Here is a 6789-nt window from a genome sequence, read left to right on the forward strand (position 1 = left end):
AGCAGGTAGGGGGGGGGGGTTGACAACTTCATTGGAAATGACAATCGGGGAAAAAATGGGTCCACAGTAGAAAATTTGATGAAATGCTAGCCAAAAATTGTAAATTATTTATTTTAGACAGAGGTTTTATAGAAAAAATTCTTTTTTATGAAAAAAGGTTATTGAAAGAATTATTTGTGAATAGCTATAGATTTTTCAAATTTTTCTTCGAAAAATAAAATATTTGATTATTTTTTTTAAATTTTATATTTGAGATCTATTTTAAAATATTTCTAACTTTAATTTTTTCTGAATAACTCTGAATTTTTGAATTTTTTTCCAAAAAAATTGAGTTTTTCTAGAATGGCTATGGATTTGAGGAGTTTTTTTTCCGAAAAAAAAATAACTTTTTGTGAATAGCTATAGATCTTTGAATTTTTTTTGGAAAAAAGTTTATAGTTGGAAAAATTTTCATAAAATTTTATAGTTCAAATTTATTTACAAAAATTTTTTAATTCAAAATTTTTTTTCCAAACAATTTCATATTTTGTTAACAGTTAAAGATTTTTGAAATTTTTTGAAAATACTATGGAGTTTTGAAATTTTTTTTCAAAAAGTTTAATTTTTTTTGAATAGCTATAGATTTTAGGAAATTTTATATTTGAAATATAATTCCAAAAAAAGTGCATATTTTGTAAACTGCTCGTGATTTCGAATTTTTTTCGCAAAAAATTAATTTTTCGAGAATAGCTATTCCTTTTTGAAATTTTTTTTGAAAAAATTTAATTTTGAATTTATTTTTTTTCAATGTTATGAACAAGCCTACCATACCCCTTAAAAAGAATATAAATGTATAATCCTGCAGACGTCCCTGTCAATTCTATTCTGTGTCCAAGAAGGACTTACAGTTTCTAACTCTGTTCCAAATCATGAAGTTTACTCTCCACCTTTTTTATGAGTACTCATACATTTTCAATCAGGTTTGGAATATACATGGGAAAGAATGTTCACTATTCGTAAATTAACTAATAATGACAACTGCTAAGGAAATTAATGCTTCAGATTACCAATTCCAAAAAACGAGCCACCTAAAAAAATCAAAAGATCTACATCACTACTTATAATAAATAAATAGATAATAGATGGCTTACACTCATCATAGGCGCCGAAACAGGGAGCTATTTCCTTCACCCTTCTTGAAGGACAGCAACACTGATAAGTTCCATAATTACTGATTATATTTTTATCCATGTATGACGTCATTATTATGAAATTGACCCTGTTTTTTAATTGGCTCTTCTAAAATAAATGGGTTCACTTCAAAAACCAAGATTTATTCAATGAAATCATTGATTTGACATTCTTATTTTGCTTAGTATAAGAGTGTGCCATACGCCCACACACGTTAGAAGAAATAGAACACCAAAACGAAAAGGGATTATTAATGGGAACTCGGATTTTTTTTTTTTTTTTGTAAATATGAATTTGTAAAACTATAACATCCATGTTAGGTATTTAAATATAATATTTTTTACAGATTTGCAACATCGCTCTTTAAAACTTTTTCTACGCCATTTCAAGATAAATGATGCATTGAGCAAAATATTTAGGTGAATATTTACACATGCTAGCATTAAATAAAACTATTCAAACCCCACTACAAAAAAAAACAGTAGATTTTTTGAATTGCCATTAGATTAATGCATACAATATTTTGTCATCATCAAAAAGGTGGATTAAAATACTTATTAACTCAGACATACAGGCTCTCATCCTTAGATTGTACAAGGTTTGACAAATAAATTCAGACAAATTTCACGAATTACACGAGGTTACATGTTAGACTTTTGACAATACTTCATTTTGTTTGATTCAGCTGCAGATATACATATATAAATTTAGATTGCTTAAGGGCACTGTTATTGCATTACATAATGTCAGCTGTTGCTATGGAGGAACCGTCTGATTGATATTAGGTTGAGTCATAAATAATTTGGGTGTTCCATACAAAATCAAATTTTTATTAAAACGCTAAAATTACTCTACAATCATGTTATACAGTTGCCTTGGGATGCTATTACGTCGTGGGAGTGGTCTTGTAACTTTTTATGTTGGTCCTAGAGGTCCTCTTCTGTAACCTTCTTCATTGGCACTGCACACCAGATTGAACCTCTTCTTCATGTTTGTCATAGTTATCATCCTTGAGGAAATGTTTCATCTTTTAGAATAGGAAACGGTCATTCAGGCTTAGGTAGGAGCTATAGAAGTTGTATGCTCCTAAGTCTTCTACTGGTGGGGAAACCCTATGTATCCCTATACAGGGGCGTGCACAGGGGATAGGTTGAAGGGACTGTAGCCCCCCAAATTAAGATTTTTTTAATTATTACTGGAAAATTTATAATTTGAAATTTTGTTTCAAAAAAGTTAATATTTGAAATTTGATTTCCGACTATTTTCCAAAAATTTTTAGATTTTCTGAACAACTCTTGATTTGGTCAAAGGAAAATTTACTCACGGAAGAATGACCATTAATGACTCTTCATTCTAACTTTAAACCAGGTGTGGTTAAACTTTTTTGCTCGATGGCCAAATTGCTTTTCTCTGACAATTCTTGTACGATGACAGTTTTTTTTTTCGAAAATGAAAAATGACCAAATCTTTGTTGCTTTAACTGCTTGGCAAAAATACTTAGTTTCATTTGGAAAGATTTCACTTCTCGTATATTTCATGTGCAAAAACTCCCTTACTTTGTAGTTTTATGTTACATTAATTTATCTTTTGCAATATGTCAAGAGCAAATGGAAAATCTCATTTGTAATTTTATTCAGTTTTAATACTTTTTAGGACTATTTGGTATAAGATTTCGTGAGCTCTACATAAAATAGTCGAGGATTCTATGCTGCTGCGGGTAGTAGTTTTGCAACCTCTGGTTCAAACAAATCCATTTGACCAAATTCGTAAGTGCGCATGACAGTTTTGGCAAAAAGGGACATTTGAGAGCATCAACCATCCGAAAACAACCAAAGTATGTAGAGGGGGGTGACACCGTCACAGTGCAAAATTTGATGAAATGTTAGCCAAAAATTGTAAATTTTGTATAAAAGACTGAGGTTTTCATAGAAAAATGCCTATTTATGAAAAAAGGTTATTTAAAGAAATTTGAATTTTATAAAAAGGAATCATCTGAACAAATTTCTACATAAATTACTAAAATTGTAAAAGTAAGCCCCCCTCCACCCTTGAAAAAAGTCATACACACAGCCCTGGACCAAGGTATTATGTCTTATGTTAGAAGTTGTAAAAACATGGTTAATCAGCGGTATTTTAATAATACATATATCGATTTTGTGTCAATCACACCCATTGCGGTTTATCTCGTACGTTATTATACCATTTTTCAATACTGTATTATTATATTGTTAAGTAATATTTTATTGCAAGCGTAGATATACATTTGTATTTCTAAAAGATAGACAAAGTTTATCCATAGAAATAATAAAATGCCCAATATAAGTATATTGTATATATGTATGTTACAGGCAATGAGCAAAATGCCCATTAGAGCGGGCGATGTTCTAAATGCCCGGACAATCTATAACATTTCCAATGGAGTGTTCAATGATAATTTTTATTTCCTATACATTGTTAGGTAAAATGATTGTGAGTAATTTGATTATTAAACAATTCATTGCTGGTAATTTGATGATTATGGATTTGATTTAAATACAATTTCATTGCAAGAGAATAGATAATCTAGTGGAGGGATTTCAAACCTGTGGATTGCAGTCAACATTGCACCTGTCGAATTTGTAGGTCCCACTACTCATTCTCATTTCAAGTATTATTTTTTAACAGAATTGTCGCACTATCATCAAAGCACGTAGAACACTCATAATACGTACACAAAATTGAAAAATATTTGACGATATCTTGTATTCTCTAAGACTCTAACATGGTTGGGAGTTTAGTTATTTTTAAGCAGTTCGGCATTGAAAAAATAGATTTGGCTTATATTTATACTCGGTCTAAAATTGAAATAAATTTGTATTTAATAGTTTTGTTTTATATAGTATATTTTGAATATATTTTATTTGTTCAAAATATACTATCCACATTTTGAGGAAAAATTGGACCGAATAAAGAGGGCTGACGCAACACTAGAGGCAGCATCTTGGTTCTGACGCAAAAAATGTTTCCAATTTATATTTTAAGCCTTGTATGTTTGATTTTCATGGCACTACGTTAAAAATCTAAATGATTGAAATAGAGAAAAAATAAATAAATCATCTGATTTTATAACTTGTAACATTCATTTCATCAGAATTGATTTGCAAATTTTGTAGATTAGAAGTCTCCAATTACAATGTCGTAATCTATGAACACGTCGTATATACAAAGATTTCCCAATGGACACAATGTGAAATATGATAAACAAATGTGGTTTCTCTCGATTTCTTGGGGTTTTATACATAGAAAACATTTCCGGGAAATAATTATTCTATAATAATATTTACGGTCGACAGATCCTATAATATCCAGAACGACAAATGGATGACCACCGAGAGAGCTAATAACCCCACATCTTTAAATACAAGTTTTTGGGCAGCATCATGATCCTTGGGTGTAATATCCCCATCTTCTTTGAGGCAAAAAAGAGGTCGGTTACTGATAAGTACTGAGAACGCATACTTTGGATGAAAGCTGTGGTCAATGGTGTAGAGTTCCTGTTTCAACAAGACTTTGTCCCCTCTCACAAGGCCTGCAAGACCAAAAACTTATTGAAAGAAGAGAAGGTGCCATTTTGGGACCCTCAAATCTGGTCCTCTAACTCCCCTCGATATTTCTTCTGTTAAGGGGAGTTAGAGAGAAAATTCTCTACCAATTCACAAAACATCATCGACTCCTTGAAGGCTTGCATCATCAATTACTCGAACAAAGTCTCCCCTGCGGACGTTGTAAAGGCCTCCAAATCCTTTAGGCCTTGTATCAAGCGAATGATTGGCAAAGATGCCGTACTCAATGAATGGATATTTTCTTCTGTATTATTAGAACTTGTAAATGCAATTTTAAGCATCTACGTGTTTCTCTTACTAATCATGATGCAGATAAAGGTGGTCGGGATTTACTTGAACGACCCTTTATAAGTTTCTTTCAATTTTATATAATTCAAGAAAAATTATCTTGCTCCTTATAACTATTTCAATATTTCTTTACTAGACGGATCAGGATACGTAATTCCAAAAAGAGGGAACCGGAAGCTTTACAAAACAACCTGAGTATTATTTTGATAATGATAAAAATGAACAACACCAGGATTATACAATTTTAAATCAGTAATATTTTTAGGATGAATATTACAATTTAATTCCCAAAATTATTTCAGCAATTCACAAATCTTTTGCTCTTACATAACTGGGTCCATGGTAGCGAAGTCAAGCTCTCAAGCCAACTATCTCCAGCTTCAACCACAGCCTCAATCCTGGGCCAGAAACTGGTACAACCGTATACTGCCTCGAGAATGGAAGCCCGCAAGTAGTCAACAGTGTCGTGTACATGTGATTTGGGCTCTCTCTCCAAGACACCACAACACATATTAATCCAAGGTGTTCGGATCTGGCGAGCTAAAAGGCCGCATTTCCTTTGCCTAAAACATAAAGGTCTTAAAAATGTTGGTTTCTGGGGAATAAATACAGTTCCAATTACCCTATTTGGACAAAAAATACCAACTTTAAATTCTAGCTTGACAACAGATCTGTTAAGAATAGTTTTTTGTATTACAAAATCGACCCTAATGGATAGAATTGTACAGTTGTTTAAAATTTAAAATAAAAAAGAATTAAAGAATTGAGTTTTATCCAGTTATCGAAGAACGCATAAAAGGTTTAAGAATTGTTAAAAAATAGGAAGAAGTCCCCTTTATACAATAAAAATATGGAATGCAATAATATAGTTTAAAAGTCCATTGAGCCCAAGGTTAATAGAAATACAAGGTTAGACCATTATGTAATCGGCCTTGCTAAAAATTTTAATCTTATGTATTTTACCGACTGCTGGGGATGACAGGCAGATTTTGACACAACACAGAACACTCATAGTCTATGACGTCACTTCTTCTAGAATTTTCAATTTAATGTACCGTACCGACTGCTCCGCAAGAAAAATAGATTTCACAGAGGATCACAAAATGAGAAGAGTGGAATATCCAAAGGAGTTTTTAGGGCTTGCCGGAACCATCCAGGCTATATAAAATCAATTGTGACAACTGAAGAGTCTTGAGTATCCTTCCCCGTACCCTTAACCAAAGAACAATCTAAAAAATGAGTACCAAAAGGTGGTCAAGTTCCCATTCAATCCAAGGGCATTAATTTAGCCAAAAATGTAAGGACTATTCTAATAAGATATGATTCATTAACTTGCAATAGAATTTCAACAAAATTAATACTATAAATAGATGTGTGTCTGAACTCTCTTAATCATTAATGTAGTTGCCCTTAGCGGTTCTAATGACTTCTAGGTGGCGGTAGAAGGCCTGACACTGCTGACATAGTTTTTTGTCATGGCATCCCAGTGCTGGATGACAGTGGTTTTGAGGGGCTCGATGTTTGGATGGGGGGCAAAAGCGTCAAAAAAGTGTTCCCATAACTCAAAAGAATCTTGCAACTGAGGGGATCAGTTTCTTTCATTGCTAGTGACAAAAGTGGCCTTTCCACCCTCACAAGGCTATTTCCATCCACTTTTTTGATAGCTCTATGGACATTCTGGTGCGAAACACCGAGATCTCATACATTGGCCCTCAAAGACTTGAGGGGA

Source organism: Lepeophtheirus salmonis, chromosome 3 (assembly GCF_016086655.4).
Source record: "Lepeophtheirus salmonis chromosome 3, UVic_Lsal_1.4, whole genome shotgun sequence".
Taxonomy (NCBI): Eukaryota; Metazoa; Arthropoda; class Copepoda; order Siphonostomatoida; family Caligidae; genus Lepeophtheirus; species Lepeophtheirus salmonis.